Source organism: Acinonyx jubatus, chromosome F2 (assembly GCF_027475565.1).
Source record: "Acinonyx jubatus isolate Ajub_Pintada_27869175 chromosome F2, VMU_Ajub_asm_v1.0, whole genome shotgun sequence".
Taxonomy (NCBI): domain Eukaryota; kingdom Metazoa; phylum Chordata; class Mammalia; order Carnivora; family Felidae; genus Acinonyx; species Acinonyx jubatus.
The window spans coordinates 7570309-7591391 of record NC_069394.1 but is presented as its reverse complement, the minus strand read 5'-3'; the positions used below and the strand labels follow the sequence as shown (position 1 = coordinate 7591391).

At 45.0% G+C, this 21083-nt stretch overlaps 1 protein-coding gene across 1 annotated transcript in view; it reads right to left on the bottom strand.

Annotated features, from left to right (window-relative positions):
• Positions 1 to 3563, bottom strand: part of ZFAT (zinc finger and AT-hook domain containing) — a 282959-nt gene extending 279396 nt beyond the window's left edge. Inside the window, exons 1-2 of the mRNA XM_053208115.1 lie at positions 3190 to 3563; positions 1749 to 1825 (exon numbers count right to left, since the gene is read on the bottom strand). The gene's annotated coding sequence lies outside the window, so the exon portion shown is untranslated. The remainder of the gene's footprint in view (positions 1 to 1748; positions 1826 to 3189) is intronic.
• Between the last annotated feature and the right edge of the window lie 17520 nt (positions 3564 to 21083).

Here is a 21083-nt window from a genome sequence, read left to right as displayed (position 1 = left end):
ATATTAACTCACATTCCTTTTTTTGTTTTTACATCGCCCAAGCAAAATGATTTCAGAAAGACAACTCCCCGAGTACTTCACTCAATACCCCTGTGATTCCAAATAAATCCAACTGCACTAACAAAAAGAAAAAAAAAAAAAGCTCCCTGGAAAGTTTACAGAGTACGTAAGTTGTTTCTTTTATCAAAATAGAATTTTTCACAAGTGACCCAAACAGAATTACAGCTTAGGAAAATCAAGCCTTTAATTCTGAGGAATAATTTGCACCTAGAGAAAAATTCAAGGTAATGGTTTTCACTGCATGTGGACTTTGGACCTAATCTATTTATTTTGATTTTGCTGAAGTCTGGGTATAACCACTTGTTGGCCTATGCTACCAGACCACCGTCCTACTAACAGGATCCTATGACAAGGTGCTTTTGATGCTTCAGTAACTACACCACCTTGGATGGACCTCCACACAAACCTGACCATAACATTTTGGCATTTTCACTAGGTTTCAATGTGCTCCTTAGATGGCACAGCACAAATCAGATGACAAGTTTTCCATTCAGTTAAAACATTAATAGGTAGCATACAAGCAAGCAATACACTCGAATTTAAGAAGCCCATAAATATTAACTTTGTCCTCACTTTTCAGAAAGGGACAATTCAAAGAACCCTGATAAATCTTACATAACGCCAAAATCCTATCCCTAAATTGTTGTATGCCAAATGATTTTTTATAAATCAAGTCCCGTTTGGTAATTACCATATAAAAGGGATTATCTGAAGGCATCTTTTAATGAATTCTTTTTGTAAAAATAGAGAATTCTCATATAACATAACTAACCACCACTTAGTTTGTTATCTTATACTTGTAAATATCAAATTTCTTGGAGCACAGCTGCTTTCCCAGGCCAAATTCACCCCAGCATTACTGCCCTTCTCCCTAGTTCCCAAGCTTTAAAAAGGTCACCCCAAAAAACACTTGTCAGTGGTAGAATATACAAGCAATACTAGAAAAGTTGAAAAAAGAAGTAATTTTTTAAATGTAAAATAGAAAAGTATGTATTCTCCCAAAAGAAATCAATGAATCATTTTTGGCAATGATCACAATAAATTCCCAATAAAAACGACTTAAAAAAAATCAAGATATGCATATCTCAAATCTCTTTCCCATGTGTCTTTATCATTTGGTGGAAACTGTTCAAGCACAGTTTATCTCCATGAACACATGACCTCCATGATGCTACCAAGGTCAATGAGACTCACACGTGGGGCATATGCTGAGTAAGTGCTGATCTGCCCAATTCTACAGTTCCCTTTCAACAGAGAGAAGGAAGCATGGGCAATAAAAAATTATTTCTATAGTACAGGAAATGATGCTTTAGGTTGTAACAGTCAAACAGCCCATTACAGGATTGTATACAGACATATGTCAGCAACAGCCAATAGGAGCAAGCCCTTTAAAGGGTGTCACAGCACAGAGCCAGGTACAAAAACTGCTGCACAGAAAGAATTAACAAGATCCCAAACTGAATGATCCTCCTCTACATCTCGCACTGAAACTCTTTGGTGCCTCGGGTTCATGCCACAACGACTCAATTTTGAAGGGAGAGTTTTCCGTCGACAGAACTTTCTGAAAATGACAAATAACCAAAGATCCACAATCAACAGAAGTGGCTCCCACGTGTCAGAAATGCTCAAGTAAGGAGCAAGTTTGCATGGGGGGGGGGGGGGGACCTGCTGGTTAATATCAAACTCACCAGGTGTCCTGGGTGTTCTCTTATCCTTCACAGAAGACTCCTTCAGACATCTCCTCTGTGACGGCAGCTGTCACAACCTGCGCCGTTCACAAACCATAAGTTTTCTTGGATGAGATTTAAATTTTAAAACACGTCACCCGCTTGGTGTATAATCTGTTTAAGCTGGACTTATACTCAAAAAAATCCTTATCAGTTTGAAGCTATTATATTTGAAATATCCAAACAACTTTCAAACACGGGGGGAAAAAAGACCCGTCAGAGCTAGCGCCTGAGAATTTAAAAGTGATTTAGTGGAGAGGAGTTCAACTGGGTAATTCATTGTAACGTCTGGTAAATGCAAGGTAATAGCGGAAAATTAAAGAGGAAAAAAAAAATCCAGCCGAACCACTGGTAATTCACAATCAGCACAGTCCTGGGCTGGTAGCAGTCTTCCAAGTTACACTCAGGGAAGCTCCTGATTGGTGGGTGGCACTGGGTCAATGTGATTACTTAACCCTGGCAGTTACAACTAAACTCCCCTTTGATGGGCTCCAAAGCTTATTACAAAAAGGCGACTGCTTGAGCATATCAAGTACCACGGTGTCCTCCTGTTTTTCTCCCACGGAACACGGAGCCTGACACCTGAAACTCAGCTGACAAACACTGCCGGGTTTCGGGGGCTCCAGCGTTTTGTATTTATTATTGTTAAAGCCCACTGGGCATGGATTCCGTTGGGGGGTGGTAATGTGAAAGATTTACCCATTTCCTGCATACCCAGGGAAGAACTCATGACCATCCAAGCAGTTCCCTCTCTCCCAAGTAACTTTTTTTTTTTTAATCATTTAGTCCTAAAATAACCACAAGCAACAAACAGCCAAACATTGGCATGGCAACGTCCACACATCATGCCCCAGTGCTACCCACAGGCGGATTTCTTCATCCCTGGTGCCCATCCAGGCGGGTCCTCCCGGTCCCTCTCCAGTCCGGTCCTGCCTGGCTTCCCTGAGTTTCGCTGTAAAATCCGCCACTTTCGCTGGCCCGGGCAAAAGCACAGCGCCTCGTCCCAAGGGCAGAGTTTCTCCCAACTGCCCGAGGACCACGTCCGGAAAGCTTCCCGCGGGCCCCCCGCGCGCACCTTGCCCGACCCCTCGCCCCCTCCCCGCACTTTACCAAGCCCCAGAGAGGGGCCCACCTGCCTCCCGTCGCCTGTCCCCACGCCCGGGTCGCCCTGCCAACTCCTACCCGGCGGCTGCACTCCCCCTGCACGGAGCCCCCTACCATGCCGGGGCTCGACCTCGAGGGGCGGGGGCGCCAGTAAAGGCCCCCAGACAGGCTGACCCTGCGACGCCCCCCAGAGGCCGGGTCCCGAGAGCCTGTCAGCGTCCCCGGAAGGGGTCAGGCGGGGGGCTGAGCGCTCCCCGGTCCTCTCCTGACGCCCTCTGCCCCCCGCCGCCGCACTCACCTGGCGGGCTCTCGCCCAGGGAACGGGCGGAGGGACCGGGGGTCGCGCGAGGAGGCCGGCCGCCCGCCGCGGCCCCCACCCTCCCGCACCCGCGCCCGCGCCCGCCCGGCGCGCGCCCCAGGCCCGACGCGCGCCCGGAGCGCCGTGGGGAGGGGGCGCGGGGACGCGCGAGAGCCGGGGGGGGGGGGAGGGGGGCACGGGGGGCGGGGGCAGGGGGCGCGGCGAGAGCAGCGGCTCGGCGGTGTCGGCGGCGAGAAAGCAGCCTCGGCCGCGTCCGTCATGGCGCGCGGCGGCGGCGGCGGCTCCCTCCGGCCTCCCCGCTCCCTCGCCTTTAGTTTGACCTTTCCCTCCAGTGTGTCTGAGGGAGAGCGGCGGTGCGCGCGCGTGTGCATGTCTCTGTGTGCGCGCGCGCGCGTGGGGCAGGGGCGGGTTCGCTCTCCGACGCCTGACGTCACTGCCATGGCAACGACGGCCCCGCCCCTCGCCTCCCGTTTCCTGCCCCCTCCCCCTGTGCACGTTCCGGGCCCTCACGTGCTCACTCACACGCACGCACGCACGCTCGGAGCGCGCGCGCCCAGGGCGCTTGGGGCGGGGGGGGGGGGGGGGGTGTTGGGAGGTCATCTGCGCCTCCTCGTCTTACTTGCTGAATTTGACCAATCCAATGAGAAGGAGCCGTGGGCGGGGCGGGCTCGGCCGCCCGAGCGGCGTGAAAAATTTCCCGAGGCTGAACGGAGATCCTTCGTGAGCCACTGAGCATGCCCGGTGGTGGAAGGGGCGCGTTCCCCGGGAGTTCAGGGAGGAGGAGGGGGAGGTGTCCGGTGGTCAAGGGAAGGGGACCCTGGGCGCCTTGGGGGGAGATTAACCCCTATGGGACTGGGATCGCGTGGTGTTCGAGTCTGGCATTTTCGGAATGCGGTCTGGCCCTGCAGCTATTGCTGTGTGACCTTGGACGTGTTACTTAAGCACTCTGAACTGAATGTCCTGAGTCAAATTGGGTTAGTAAAATTACCGCGGTGGTTGTGCGGATAAAGAGAGAAGTGGAACAAACAGTATCGTCATTTATAATTATCATCATATGTAAATATTGTCGTGATATCCTCAATGTTGTAATAATGTTATATGGTGACAGGTGCTAAGTACAATTATGGTGAGCATAGCGTCATCACTGTTAATATACCTGAAGCTAATATAACACTGTATGTCAATTATACTTAAGTTAAAAAGAGAGGAAACGCCTGACCTGACATATGGTCAACCCTAAGTACTTAGCTATTAGTATGGTACCCACACAAACCTTAGTTTACAAATGGGGACATGGGATGCAGAGACTGAAACATTAAATGTCTGTTCAGTGTTAGGGTCAGGTAGTGGCAGAGACCCAGGCTTCAAGTTCAATATTCTGTCCTACATGGCCTTCCCTTAGGGAGAATCGGGAAAAAAAAAAAACCATCCAGAAACACCTGCCAAGACCCTCCTTTGCTGTCTGTGGATCCCTTCATACTCCCCACCGGCCCCACTCTCACCCCTAAGAGGCTTAGAACTCTGGACATAAGGGCCGATAGCCTTTGTGCAACTTTTGGAGGCCAGTTATTCGGCTTCTTGATTTGCGCCTGAACTAGCAACAGAATGGCACTTTACTCAGTTCCCTTCGGGGCCCCTACACTTCAAGTGAAGTTTTGGTTAAAGTGTGCACACGGTAGCAAGGAGCTCCAGGCCCTCATGATTTCTGGCTAGCTGAGGAAAGATTAACTCCGTTAACCCTCGTCATTTACCCAGCATCGCCCCGGTAGGCAAGAATGCCTTTCCAGCCCACACGGAGCCTGTGACCACAGGGCTGTGCAGGCACCTTGCGATTCAGACACACTGATGACCTCACCGTTCATCAAACCTGTGCTTCCAGCCTTTGCCTCTCGCTTAGCTCTTCATCGCTTACTACTTCATGGTATTTCTTGAATGTCGTAGTACTTTTTAACTCGATTTGCTATTAACTTTATTTAACTTTAATTTTTATGATTGAAGTCTAGTTGATATACAATGTTGCATTAGTTTCATGTGTACAAAGGCGATCGACCATTCTGTACATTGCTCAATGCTTACCACCATAAATCTAGTCGCTGTTTGTCACCATACGTTATTACAATACTATTGACTATATTTCCTATACTGTAACTTTTTAAAAAGTGTATGTCTGTCTCCTTGTGTCTTATAGCCCCAAACCTGATCTTAGTGAAGGACACCTCCCCATTCCCCAAACAAGCCCTTATGTTTCCTCCTTTGCTTGCAGGAATTAATTCACTTGGCCCTTCCAAGATCTAACTAAAATGTAGTGTCTTCCCAAAACTCTTGCTGGATCCACTGAGCCGGAATGAACTTGTCCCTTTTCCAGAGCAGTTGGTATATACCTTTCTTTGGACGCTATTCCTAGTAGACTTTGTATTCTGTGATTTATGGACATGTCATGTATAGAAAGCTTCTCTGAACATCTAGATACGGGTTGGCTGTTCCTATTCCGTGCTCCCAAGGCATCTTATGTCTAATATATCACTTATCACCCATTGCTTTAAGGCTTGATTTATTCGCCTTCTCCATCAGACATAAAACTCTTTAACGGCAGGAATCGTGTCTAGTTCCACTGCGCATTTCCCACGTCTCCCTTAGTACCACAACGCTATGGAACAACTAGCTATTGAATGCCTGAATGGGCTCCCTGCCTATTTCATAAAGTTCTTGGGGGCAGACTTTATCTTGTTTATATTTATAACTCAGACCCAAAGACTTTCTGGGAAGTTATGAATTCTCAATAAATCTTGGACTACTCTAAAATGCACCAGAAATTACATGGTCACACTCATGCAATGAAAGAAGGCTTTGGCAATAGCACAAACTATTGAGCAGAGTTGAGAAGTAGGAAGTCTAGGGAAGAAGAGGTCACAGTTTCTTAATAACTGCTGCTGTGGACCTAGAATGAGATTTTCAGCCGCTGTTAAGGGATAACAGGGAAATTACTCCAATGTGTATCAGCGAGGTTGCTCCCAGACAAGGGGGGAAATTGTGCAAAGAGGAATCTTGAAAAAAGAGTTCAAATATCGTTTGCTTAACCTGAACGGATAGCATCTGTTCCTTTGTCTAATTTGGCACAATAACCTAAAACCCAGTGGTGTTTTATATGTAGTACTGTTCTCCTCTCAATATGCTGTTTAACTCACTACATGTGTGCTAAGTCCTCACCAAACCCAGTCCTCTTATTCCTGATCATGTTTGAGGCCCTGCCAAACACCCAGGAGCATGAATCATTCTGTTTACCCCCATCTCCATTCTGTCTGTTTTGTGTTCTGTGATCTTTCTCCTAAATGGCGGTGGTAGCTATGGAGGCTCCCCACCGCCTCGGCCACTGCCTTGCTGTGAGCCCTCGTCTCTCTCAGCTGGACAAAAACGGAACTGGTCTTTTCACCTTATCTCGGGCTCATCCAGCCCAACTTCCACCCTACCCCAGACTCGAGCAGGATGTTTCCAAAAGGTAGAAAAATTGAGCACATCCCCCTAAGTAGCTTAACTGTCTTCTTGGCTCCTCTTTGCCTCTTCAGGAAAGAGACCTCTTCTGCGGTGGCTTTTTATGCTTCATCCTCAACTGGTTTCTTTGGCCGTGTCTCCCACTGCTTCTGCAAGAACTGTTTTGCTCCACAGGTGTTGAAAACCCGCAGCTTTTCCTACCTATCATGTTCTTTGTGCACATAGGTTCACCTAGCTAGAATTCTCTGCTCAGGCCCCTCTACCAGGCTAATCGCATCTACACTCTCTAGGCCTATGGGAACAGCCAGGCCGCACGCCTCTGGTGTAACCCTTCTTATTGGGTGTTGTAAATACGCTGTATGTATTGTCACCTCTTACCTTCTCCACTAGAATGTGAGCCACTTGAGGGCAGGGGCCTTGGCTTACCTTAGTCACGTGTGTTACTCTAATACCCACCAGGGTGCCTGGCACATAATAGACACTCAATAAATGCTTATTGAGCAAATGAATGTGTTATAAGCTCCATGAGGGAGAAAGCTATTGCATCTTTTCGAGTCTTCACAAAGCCATGCTCGGAATTACAGAAATAGTGAGTAGATACTTAAAATAATAACGAATGATGAAAGGATAGTAATGATGTATTAAAAACCAAGCATGAATCAGGGACTAAAGTTCATGTTTTCCATTGATTCTCTCAGTTAGTCTGCCAACAATCCTATTTAGTAGAATGTTATCTACATGCTGCAGATGAAGAAGCCAAAACTTCAGGAGGGGAAGTGACTGGACCAAGGTCACACACACTATTAGCTGTTGGCCAAGCCAGGATTTGGTGACCAGCTCATCTAATTTGGAAATAGACTATTATGGGAGGTATTCTGCTGCCACAGATGTGATGGTGGTGCTCCTGCTGGGACTTTGATCTTTCCTTATCTCACCTGTCTTGTCATGACCAAAGGCTCCTACTTTTTAGCAGACAAATTGGTACTCCCTTTGCTCCACCAAGAAGAAATGTGACTGCGTTAGGTGCAGTGAATATGCACTAGTTGGCCTAAATGGAAGGGCCGGATTTTTCCTTTCTCTTTGTTTTTCACACTTATTTTTCCATAACTGAAATCAAAATTCTTAGTTTTAGAATACACATGTTGTGCATATAAGGATAAAATGGTTGTTTTCTTTTTAATTTTTTTTTAACCTTTATTCATTTTTGAGAGACAGAGATAGAGTGTGAGTGGCAGAGGGGCAGAGAGAGGGAGACACAGAATCCGAAGCAGGCTCCAGGCTCTGAGCTGTCAGCACAGAGCCCGACACGGGGCTTGAACTCACGGACGGTGAGATCATGACCTGAGCTGATGTCAGATGCCCAACCGACTGAGCCACCCAGGTGCCCCCTAAAATGGTTTTCTAAAAATTTTTTAACTTTTATTTTTGAAAGAGAGGGAGAGTGAGTAGGGGGCAGGGGCGGGGGGGGGGGCAAAGAGAGGGAGACAGAGGATCCAAAGCAGGCTCTGCACTGTCAGTGCAAAGCCCAATGCAGGGCTCAAACTCACAAATGGTGAGATCATTTTGAATCTGAATTCTGAATGGTGAGATCACCTGAATCAAAATCAAGAGTTGGCCATTTAACCCACTGAGCCACCCTGGCACCCCAAGGATAAAATGTTTAAAGTTGGCCTTTGGGACATGACATCCCCAGCTGAGGCCCTTATGGAGGCTGCAAAACAAAAATGTCTATGAATAAGTGACATTGTCAGTTCATGAAAAGCTAAGCTGAATCTTGGCATCGAAAAAGGAATGCATAAAAAGTTGGGTTAGAAAAAAGCCATTGGGTGAGCATTTGTGTAAGTGCCTCATTACAAAGAGGAGAACATTCAGTTCCGATCTTGAGGGACTCTCTTGCTCCAAGATTACTGGGAGGCCCCTGGTGTGTGAGTAGGGCTCTACCCGGGCCATAAGCACAGCCTTGGTTGGAGGGCACGCTCCCCTCTCTGGGAAGGTCAACATCTTTGACCAGAACCTAAACTTGTAGGGAGGGGGGATGGTGAATGAGGAAAATGTGGGGGGAAGTGAGAGCCCATGTCTCCCCAGTTGGCCAGACTGGCTGCATCAGTCCTGGTGATCAACAAGGTGAATTGGCTGTTCTGTCCTCACAGCCTGTTGAACGGATGCGTTGGAGCCAGTGGCCGAGCTCTCACTACGCACTTCACAACCCTGGGGGGGAGGGGGGCTATTAATACAGGAGTCTTATGTGAATGAAACCCCCTGGGGCTGTATTCAACCTGCGTAAATATACCTAGCAGTCCTGAGGGACATGTACCAGGCACATCTCTGTCTACTTTGGCAATTTATGGTATCCCGATTTTATCTTTGATAATATGCATAAATAAATATGTATTGAATGGCTACCAGTTTATCTCAAAAAATTTCAATGAATTTTATCGTACAGAGTTGTATCTAAAGATGTGGGCATCAAAGTGCTTATTAGATCAACATCACTATCATGCATTTATTTATTCTAATAAACAACAACTAAGCATCTAAGTTCCAGACATGATTCAAAAGGGTGTATTCAACAAATGTATTGAACACTAATTATAAATCTTAGGAAAAACATTAACTGATTCCTCCAAAAATAAAGGCTTAGTTTATTTATGACACTTTACATATGAGCATATTCTCCAAATCAAGTTTCATTCATAGACACTCACCCCCTACAACCTAGAGATGACATCTGGTTCAGACACTTCAAACAATCCAATATACTAGGATGTCCCAGTGAATATAGGCTTTAATATAATTTTTTCTTGTCTTTTTTTTTTTTTTTTTTGGTCTATTTAGCTCTATCAGGAGAGGTGCCAGAAAGTTAAGCTGGCTGCTTTAAGGGTGTCCTGGGAGCCCAAGGGAAATCACCTTTGGCAGGATAAGTCCATAGTCCATTGTCCAGGAAAGAGAGTGTAATCAGGCTTGGATCCCTGGATCACTCTATGGAGGAAAGCTGATCTCCACCTAGAAACATTTCTCTTGGAGCAAGAAATTCACATTTCACAGAGCAAGAAATAGGTGAACATTTAGGGGTTCATCTGTTATAGCAGCAAGCGTTACTCAATGACTTAATTGGAAAAGTAAATAACATGGCCATATTTGCACCCCAAATTTTTGGAGCTGCTCATACAGGTAGCATTAAATTCTTAATTTTGGAACACCCAATTAAGTGAGCCTCTGTCTCCAGAAGTCTTTATTAAATTGTTTCCAAGCCTTTGATGGCTTTCCTATGTGAGACTGTTGCTGCTAGAGCATTGCTATGTGCAATTCTACAAGTTGGTAATTGGCTTGGGAAGAACCAATACACAGATACATACATCGAATCACACACACACACACACACACACACACACACACACACAGTAGAATGCAACTTGCACCATTTTTATTTACTATTATCATTACCAGCATCAGCATCTTCCTCATCATTATCTTTTTAAGTTGAGAGGCATAAATAAATCTGGACTATTTACAGCAACTCATGAAGAATGAATGAGTTGACCCCGGAAAGATGGTGGGCTGTTCATTCTATGAATCACCATCACGATCTCTTTGGATGCCTGTCCTATGAACCTACGTGGCATGCCAGGCATCTGTGTTTGACCGGCCCTTCAGTTCCTCCAGAATTCTTGTGGAGTTGGTGGCAGAAATTTCCTTTTGTTGTTTTACGTCCGAATCCGGATGAAAGGCTGAGCCATGGTTGAATGAGCCTTCCGTTCTCTTTGAGGATGGGGCTCAGGATCCACACCCTTCAGGCCAAGATTTTGCCCCGAGGCAAACCATTACAGTCTTTCCTGTTAGAAGGACAATTTGGGCCAAGCTTGAGGCCAGTAGATATAATGCATTAGCAACTAAAGAGGTGAGTTCTGTCACATGACAATGGTATCCAAGCTTCCAGGAGAGCTACAAAAGTCATTCCTGTCAGATGCATTCAAAATCAACGGTCAAATTACTCCTGCCAAGTTCTCTGAGGCTACAGAATTAAGGCCTGCACAATTTAAAATAGTGACTCCAGCTCTCTGGTCCCATGCCTCAATAATAATTATGAGAATGCTTATCAGTATTCTTAGTAATGTGTGATAATAAGTATTTATCAAGTGACCGCCGTGTACAAGGTACTCTTTGAGGTGCTTTATGTATGCCAGGTATTTAAACTTGATAACAGTCTTACAAGGTAGGAGTTGTTACCCTATCTTATGGGTGGGGAAACAGAAATTCAGAGCTTGCAAGGAACTTGCTCAATGTCACCATAGTGGTGATGCCAAGGTGCTTAAAAAAAGTATCTTTGGAAAAAAAACCCCACAACTTAGAGCCTACTTCCAAGCTCAGGGACATTTTCAACAGAAAATTTACTGGAAAATTGTAAGCATATACAAAAATAGAGAGGAATACTCACCAAGCAGCTCCTATCAGGAGTCATTTGGAATGCAAGAGTTCTGAATGATAGCTACCTTATTTTTCTTGGAGGAGAGCCAAGTCCGTAATAAGAATTTCTGCAAAGGAGGAACCTGGGGCTGAATCTTATTTATAAAGGCAAAAGATGATTCTTATTTCAATCTCACGTTCTTCCTCTCCACTTGAATTTACCGATTAATTGAGGAATAGCAAATAACATGAAGACTTAATTTTGAGTGGACTAAGTCCTCAGCCCTACTGCAAATCCTTAGTTTTAGCTTCCATTCAGGTGTATGCTGAGTCAAACAATATTCTCCTTTCGTGCCTTCCTTCCTGTAGCCCACAGCAAGATTTCGTATTTGTATTGTGGCACAGGTATGACTGGACCGTCTGCTTAGTAACTGATATGAAAGGTAGCTTTAGTTCCGTGCAATTTCCTGCTCACACTACTCATGAGAGCTCGTTACACACACCTCTCCCTAATCCATTCAGGGACACTGGTAGCTTGAAATTGGCCATCGAGGGAGTATTTACACCATGGAAATCGGCAAAAGCTACAAGTCAAGGCTTTTATTCCCTCAAAGGCAGTTAAACGCTTACCAGGACACTGCTGGGTAGGTTGTATTATTTGCTTAAAAACATCTGCTGTCTTCACCATGCGTCTCTATGCTGCCTTTTCCTGGGAGAGAAGATTTTTCACCCATTGAAGTCAGGCTTGACTCTACAACTTGTTTGGGTGAATGGCATGTGACTGGAAGTACACATGCCATTTCTAAGCACAGGAACATGTGTCCGATTTTTCTTCTTCCTCTGCCACAGGCTGGCCTGTCCCAGCTAGTGTCTGGGTGTTCAGTCTGAGTTCTAGAATAAAGAAGACAGGAAGCAACATCACAGCCCATCTCCAGAGGACATGGGCATAAACAAGGAAGAATCTTCCCTATTGTAAAGATTTGAGGCTTGTTTGTGGCTACTCCAGCCTACTTAGGCGAGGCTGATTGATATAGCAGTTGGGACTTACAATTCAGGGGCTGCCATTGCAGAAAACCTAAATTATGGGGACATTACCTCTGGGGCTTGGGAGTGGGACACAAAAAACTATGTTATTGAAGGGTGGAAAAATGGCACCTCCTGTTATCTAGTGGTGAGGCATTGGTGAAAGTGTCCCCTGTGATCACTGAACAAGTTTGTGGCTGTAGGCCAAGAAGTTTTGAAACAGAATGTGACTCACACGCCTATGGTGCCATATGAGAGAGTTGGGCTTAGGAAAGAGTGGTCCATTTTGGGGAGATCGAAGGGAGTAGAAACGTCCAGAAATGTGAGGACTGAGCAATAGGGGATGTTCTTGATTCTGATTTCCAAACAATCAAAGATAAAACTGAGGTCTTTAAGGTACAAAGTCTGATTAAAATTCAGCTTTGTGGCAAGGACCAGTAAAACCTCTGAATTGACTAAGGTGGCACCGATGAAATCTTTTCAGTCAGACAAAAGGGCTCAGGGAAAAAGAGATTGTAAGTGTGATTCTCCTACTGAAGCCAGACACATTCAAGATACTCACAATTAAGTCTAGAGAGAGTTGTAACTAGAAGAGAATTGTGGATGTGGCCATTGGCACAGGATGTTTGGTTTTGGATTCCACCGCTTGCAACTAAAGGCATTCTGCGTCATAAACTGGATCACAGGGTTATCGACAGGGTAAACGGAGGTTGTACACGTAAAGCAGTTAGCACAGTTCTTGGCACATAGTAAGTGTTCAGTAAGGAGAAATTTTTATAAAGTATGCTAGAAACTGAGAGTAGTTCTCACAACTAACATGAGCCAGAGAGCAGAGAGACGTAGCCAAGGAATCTCAGTTAAAAAGTTCGATGCTAAGCATGTCGGCAAATGGAGACAATCCCGGATTGGGTCGTGTGGTGTGGTGGTAAGAACTTGGGTAATAGAATCAGACAGACTCGAGCTTGAAATCCACCTCTGCTGCTTGACTACCTGAATGACCATGAGCAAACGCACAATGGTTCTGGGCCTTGGTTCTCTCATGTATCACGTGGGGATAATACTATCTCCTTGTAATGACTGAAATAAATAATGAAGCAATGGTGCAAGAATGCATCACTCTTGGCACCTGGACATTCAGTAAACGCTGGATACTTCCTTCCTCCTAAAGCACCTGCTACCGCCACCACGTGCGACCCCCCCTTACCGAACACAATTACACCTGCCAAGGGAGAGCAAGAGGGCTTCAGCCCAAAAATACAAGGTTCGGAAGGCTGTTGAAGAGTTGGAAAGAGGGGATCATGGTTTTATATCCTAGCTGCTCTCTAGTGAATATTTTATGAATTTGTCAGTATTTTATTATTTTGCTAGGGTTCAAACAGATGAGGAAACTTGATTTGCTTTAGAAGAAAAGGGAGAGGGAATCACAACAAATAGTGGAACCCATTTGTCCTGGGTAGTGTAGAGTCCTGACTTGGTTGGCCCCATCCCTAATTCAGGGGTAGGTCCTGAGTAATCAATCACAATCAATTCATAGTATTCCCCTTGATGGCCCCTATTGTCTAAGAATGGCCATTTGCCTACATTGGTACAATAAAACTGCATTAAAGGACTTATATTCCAGTATATTCCGTGCTTAGGGCAAAGATTTCTCTTCCTTGTTGGCCACGAAAAAGACAGCACAAGGCTTCGAGACTGTTGGCCGCCGTCTTGGAACTATGAGGGGGATCCAGCTTTAGGATAAACCCAGATGCTCAGGACAACAGCACACAGGAATGGAAAAACTTGTACCTGTGATGACATCTTTGAGCTGATAATTAGGCTGCCCCTGGATCCCACCCTACCTCTGGACTTAACAGTCATGTGAGATAGTGGATTTCCTTATTTTTATGGCAGGCCTTTAATCAGTAGAAAGTAATCAGTCAGTCAGAAGAGTGGGGCAGCAGCAAAGGCTAGAGACACCAGAACAACTGAGGGGCCACAGCCCTGAACCCTGGTCACCTGGGTTCATATCCCACTTCTACCTTGTGCCAGCTGTGTGGTCTTGGGAAACTTACTCAACCTCTCTCTGCCTCAGCGTCTGTATCTGAAAAACAATGATAATAATAGCTCTTACCTCATAGAGTTCCTGAGAGAATAAATTTGCATATCACTCACAGTACAGCGGCTGGCACATAGTAAGTTTCAACATAATCTGGCTAATTATGATGATTACCTCCAGCTGTGAAGGTCATCTCAGGCTCCACAGAATGAGCCCATGGAGGGACCTCTGTTCTCTCCCTCTCTGTCCTTGACTATGTCTCTTTATTCCTTTGCGTTCTGTGCTCTTCCCTTTCTGGATCTTCTCTCCTTCCCTTGTTCTTTTCACTAGCCATAATTGGCATTGATTTATAGCATTATTTGCTGTACTTTAAAATATGCAATTTTACATTTCTTCTTGTTAATTTAAGGAGTCAAACAGAAGAACATTTTATATTTCCTTCAATAAAAAAATAACATTTTGATTTGCTTTTTATATATCCCCATTACGTTTCATCTTCTTGGCGTTTGTCCAGTATTCCACTCTGTCAAGATCATTCTAAATCTTGACACTATCGGTTATTGGCTTTGCCATCCTTCCTGGCTTTATATCATGTGCCTTTTAAGCCTTCACCAAGTCCTTGACAAAACCTGCAATTTAGGACTACTTTATCAGCTATCAGTTTAGGTGTATGCGCTGGAAAACTCTAAATCGGTGCCTCTCAAACTTTAGAGAGCACAAGAATCACCTGGAGAGCTTGGTAAAACACAGACTTCTGGGCCCCAGAGATTCTGATTAGGGAGGTCTGTAGTGGGAACCAAGAATTTGCATTTCTAACAAGCTCCCAAGTGATACTGAGTAGGGCTGCCTTAAATAATAGTGGCCTAAACAAGTTAGTTCACTTTTCTCTTACGTTAAAGAAGTCCATAGTCAGATTGTCCAAGTTTGGCACCAAGATGTCAAAACATAGGCCCCTTCTCTCTCTTTTCTGCATTACATGGCATGTGGTTTCCTACTCTAAAATGATTGCTTGAGCTCCAGCTATCGACTGTGCATTCAAGCCGGTAAGAATGAGGAAGGGGGGGAAGGGTGTCCCTCTCTTTTTATGGACATCTCTCGGATGCTGTACATGATGCTTCTGCCAATGTCTTCTTGGGCAACTTTGTCACATAGCCAAATCACACTACCTAAAAGAAATCTGGAAAATAGAGTTCTTATGTTGGGTAATGTGCCTAGCTAAAATTCAGGGTTCTAGGACCACGCTGGAGGAGAATGCATTTCTTACACACTGATTTTCAGTGTAGTTACAACTGATCTTGTCTCAACTCTCCGGCTAGAGGTTTGCCATTAAACTCCACTGTATGCTAGGCAGCTAATGTAAAATTCTGAATTTCCGGTTCTGATCATCCCCTGTGTCAGTCTTCTTGGGCCACTATAACAAAATGCCACAGAATGGGTGGTTTAAATAACAGAAACTTATTTCTCGTGATTCTGGATTCTGGAGAAATCTGGGGATTTCTCATGAAGTCCAGGATCAGCGGGGTTGGGTTCCTGGTTAGAAGCTCTTCCAGCCCTTCTCACCTGTCCTCACATGTCCTCACCTAGTGGGAGAGAGTGAGAGGGGGAGGGGCAGGGGAGAAGGGGAAGGAGGGAGAGGGAGAAAGAGAGAGATTGTTCTGGTATCTCTTCTTATAAGGACACTAATCCTACAGGATCAGGGCCCCACCCTTATAATCTCCTTTAACCTTAATTATGTCCTTATAAGCCCCATCTCCAAATATAGCCACACTGGGGGTTAGGTTTCAATATGATTTCTGGGGGGACATGATTCAGTCCACAATGATGAGGGAGCATAAGGCAAGTTGAGGGCAAAGCACAAGCTAACAACATCCCCTCCCCCCACGAGGTATGATATGTATGATATTTCTCAGACACTCCTGGCTACCCAAAAACAAAGGAAAAACTGATAGTCTCCATCAATTTACAAATATCTTATCAATAGCCTAATCTCTAGGAACTCGCTACTGTCTTAATGCTTTCCTAGAGGGAAAAACAGCCTTAGCTTGGTGATAGCTAGGCCTTCAGGAATCTTCGAGTCTTCTTTAGCATACGAAAATCCCTTTTAAGAAACTTCCTTTTGTCTTTTCCTGACCTGACTCCATAGTATATAACCAGTCACTCCTCACAACCCCAGTGCAGCTCTTTCTGCCCGTGGGTCCTGTCCCCGGGCTTTAGTAAAATCACCTTTTTTGCACCAAAGACATCTTCAAGAAATCTTTCTTGGCCGTCAGCTCTGGGCCCCCATCACTCCAAAACACTATCACATAGCATCCCCCTATAGGTAAATATTACTTTCGGTTCAGAGTTTAGGAAATCGAGTCTCAGCATTTTAATGATTTTCCTGAGATCCCAAAGTCACTAAATCAATGCCCAAGCCAAGATTCAAATTAAACTCTGCCCAAGCCTAGTCTCCTTCTAGTGCATCGTTTTGCATCACAGGGATTTTGTGCATTTGTTTGCAGGACGAGCCCTGAGCCACTCAACTACTGTGGCATCATATGCAATTACACAAATCTCAGAGACAGGCATTTATTCCACTCCTGTGTCTGTGCGTCAGCTGGGGACCGGCTGATCTAGATGGAGCGGGACTAAGTGCCTCTAGGCTGCAAGTCTGGGTCTGGGTTTGCTCCATGGGTGTCTCATCTCCCTTGGACCCAGGGGCTCTTTGGGGTAGCGTCTTCTCTCGAAGGCAGAGCATGCCTAACCATGAAGGCACACTTCTGTCTCTGCCTGCAGGTCTGCTTCTACTTAATGGCCAAAGAAAATCACGTAGTCAAGACCAAGGTAGGCAGTGTACTCTTCCCAGGTGGGAGTAAATATTTTTGAGCCTATTCTGATCAACCTGAAGCCCTTAGGCAGAAGCATTGGTGTGGAAAGAGCTGTAGACTGAGAGTCAGGAGTCCTGAGTTCTGGTCCCAGATACACCGTTAATGACTTATGTGACTTTGGACACATCACTAATCCTTTCTAGATCTCTCATGCGTATTCGGGCTTTGACTTAAGAAGCTGTGGCTCAAAAAAAATCAAAAACAAACCAGCGCCCCTCAAACTTCCCATCTCCTCTGAACGTAGCTTAGTCTTTACCTATTCCAAGCAAAAATACACTGCACGAGAGCCCCTTCCAAACTGCTGGGCTGATGTTCGTGACTGTTAATGATCAAACTGGAGCACTGTGTAACTGGTCCCGCTGGTCCCAGAAAGGCTCAGAAAGAAATGAAACCATTGGGAAGCCGTTGATGCTGTGACCCGCTCCTGGGACTCCAGTGCAGGCTTCGCCTCTGCTCAGACAGGTGAGCTTTGATTTTGGTGATTGATGATAACGCCTCTGAGTGCAACGGTAAACACACCATGGTTTATTCTGCAGAATTGATGAAGTCTGATTAATTTCCCGGTCCCCAGCAGACTCTGTTCCGAGAAATAGGGCGAGACTGCCAGGCTTTTGTGTGAGTTAGGGAGGGAGGACTCATGGGATGGCAATGCTCTGGCATCCTCACAACCTGATCTTTCTAATTCCGTGGATCTTTGGGTGGATTCTTGGCCATTGGACCAGATGGATGTTGACTAGTGACAGACCCTTCTAACAGCGTGGTTGTGGGAGACAGTAACAGCAGCTAAAGTTAACTGAGCTGTTACCGTGGTCAGGCGCCCTCCTTGGTCCTCCGCATACACCGTCCCAATCACTGGAAACAGGCCACACTTTCCTCTTGGTTCAAATTCTAGCCTCACAATTGACAAGCTGTGTGACCTTGGATATGTGGGCACTGTTGGTGTCCCTCCCCATATACTCCACCCCCGACTTTTCTGCCCACCCAAGTTCTGCAGCGCAGTTTCAACATTTTGACCTCTCACGTTTTGGTAGGAGAGATAAGTACGTAAAGCGACAAATTAAATTAAAAATAAAAACCATAGGAGGCTCTAAGCTTATCCACAATACTGGGGTTAATTCCCTCTTAAAAAGAATTGAAAGTTGTAAAGACCTGCCTCAGAATTTAGGGTTGCTTGCGGTCATTGAAATTCACAAATGGGGAAGAGCATGGCAACAGCAATCGGGAGCCTTGACTGTGAGTCCTGATTCTCCGGGCAAAGCCGCTAAACTTTCCAAGTCTCTGTTTCCTTACCTGTAAAGGGGGAATGACAATTCCTCTCCTGCCTGTTGCACAGACTTCTTGCAGAGATCCTAATAGATAAAAGCTGCTGATGGTTAGTAACTCCATTTTACAGATGGAGAAACTGAGGACAAAATTATAACAGGTGGCACAGAAGAAACATGGGTCCCTAGCATTTCTTTTTTTTTTTCTTGCTAAAATTTTTCCCATTTTTAAAAATGTTTATTTATTATTGACAGAGAGAGGCAAAGTGTGAGCTGGGGAGGGGCAGAAAGAGAGGGAGACACAGAATCTGAAGCAGGTTCCAGGCTCTGAGCTGTCAACACACAGCCCGACGCGGGGCTCGAACTCACAAACCATGAGATCCTGACCTGAGCCGAATTTGGATGCTCAACTGACTGAGCCACCCAGGGCACCCCTCCTCTGCACCCCCCCCCCCCCCCCCCCGCCTAGCATTTCTTAAGCTCATCTTGTTCCACTATTTTCCCCACTCACTCTGCTCCTACCATGCTGGCACTTGACCCTTTTCTTGAGTAAACCAAGCTCATTCCTACCTCAGTCTCTTTCTTCTTGCTGTTTCCTCTCCCTAGAATTTCCTTCCCCTATATCTTTGTGTTCTTGTCATTCAGTGAAAACTGACTGATACAAAGTACAACTTGGAAATGGAGCTTCCATTTTACAGTAACTTGGCACTTCCTGTGGCAAATATTAAACATCTCCTATGGCAGTGATAGCAGAGGACCAATTAAACTACAGTTGACCCTTAAACAATACGGTTTGAGCTGCATGGATCCAATTATATGTTTGTTTGTTTGTGTGGCCAATACAGTATAGTATTGTAAATGGATTTTCCTTACCATTTTTTTTTTGCTTTTTAATTTTATTTATTTATATTAGTTAATTTTAGGAAAGTTTTTATGGTATTATAATTCTAGTTAGTTAACATACAGTATTATATTAGTTTCAGATGTACAATATAGTGATTCAACTCTTCCATACGTCAACCAATGCTCATCACAAGTGTGCTCCTTAATCCCCATCACCTATTTCACCCATATTCCCACCACCTCCCCTCTTATCATTTTCTTTTTTATTTTTTTAAATTAATTTTTTTTTTATTTTTAGAGAGAGAGAGAGGGAGAGAACACTAGTGGGGAAGGGACAGATAGAGAGGGAGAGAGAATCTCAAGCAGGCTGCACACTCAGTGTGGAGCCTGACACGGGGCTCGATCCCATAACCCTAGGATCATGACCTGAGCTGAAACCAAGAGTCAGAAGCTCAACCAGCTACAACCCCCAGCCACACCCTGCCTTATCATTTTCTTTCTCTAGATGACTTTATTGTAAGAATACAGTATATAATACATATAACATACAAGCTGTGTGTTAGTTGACTGTTTCTATTCTCGGTAAGGCTTCCAGTTAACAGTAGGCTATTAGTTAAGTTTTTAGGGAGTCAAAATTTATGTGTAAATTTTCAGCTGCATGGGGGGGGTCTCAGTGCTCCTAACCCCCTGTGCTGTTCAAGAGTTAGCCATACTCACATTCACTCTGTGTGGGTTTCATTGGTCCTTGAAGAAAGCATAGGAATAGGTGAGTCCTAGGTACGGAAAGTAATACTACTTCCGGAAAGTAATACTACCAGAACAGCATGAGCAAAGAAGAAGCAATGTGCAGGACCTGTTCTAGGACCAGTGAGCAGGTCAGAGGGAAGGCCACTTGTTGAAGGGTATTGGACAGAGGCAGACACTCAAAGATTATTTGAGTGAGAAAATACGGAGTTGAGGAAGGCAGGTGTAGCATTTACTCTTAGCTAGGGGCCCCAGCAATATAAGAAAGAAATATATGCTAGCTGACATAAAGGAATATTAGCTACAGGGCACCCTGGATGCTAATTGTATGTCAACTACCGACTATAAGTTGCTGACATTCGGAGGTCAACTACAGAATGAAGATTCGATTGAGCGTGCCAAGTAGAAAACACTGGAAGATACTTTCATTCATAATTTTATTATTTCCATTTGGACCATCATTATTAACTAAGCTGTGTTTAACATACTTCCAGGCCACATTTTTGCTCCTTCAGTATCATGTGAATGTGGCTTTGTCTTCACAGAAAATAGACATCAATTATAGCACTCAGAAGTCATCCTGAATGTGGCCTTGTACGTATCCTCTTTTTGGTAGAATTCATTTTAGACAATGATTTTGTGAGCAGTTACTGGTGTTTATCAAAGACTTTCTGCTAACATTCACACATCCAGTTTTAAATATTTAGCAGCATGAAAAGTCATATAGGTGGGAGTTTGAATCCCACAGTCAGCACTTACTGGTTCTGTGACCTTGAGCAAGTTCCTTCATTTTGATGAGACTCAGTTTCTTCACCTGTAAAATAGGGGAAATAAAATCCATCGCATAAAGTTGCTGTAATGTTTACATGAGTTAACATGTATGAAGCACATAGCATTGTCCCAAGCCCAAGGTAGGACTCAATAGATGCCATCTACTATCATTCAGTTAAATATTTGTTGAGGAGTGAGAACCAACCATGAAGCAGGTATGTGTGGGCACGGTGGAAGAAACAGGATCCTTGTCCTCCAAAATCTCAAAGATCAGGAATAAGCAAGGCAAGATTGGCTAAACAAAGCAAGAAGTGAAATGAGGGATGTGAAGTTAGCGTAGAGGACCTCTGACTTCTGTCTGCTCGTTGTAGAAGGATTTCCAAGGGTAGCAGTCATGCTTCAATCACATAGCCACCCTTTTGGCTGCCATAT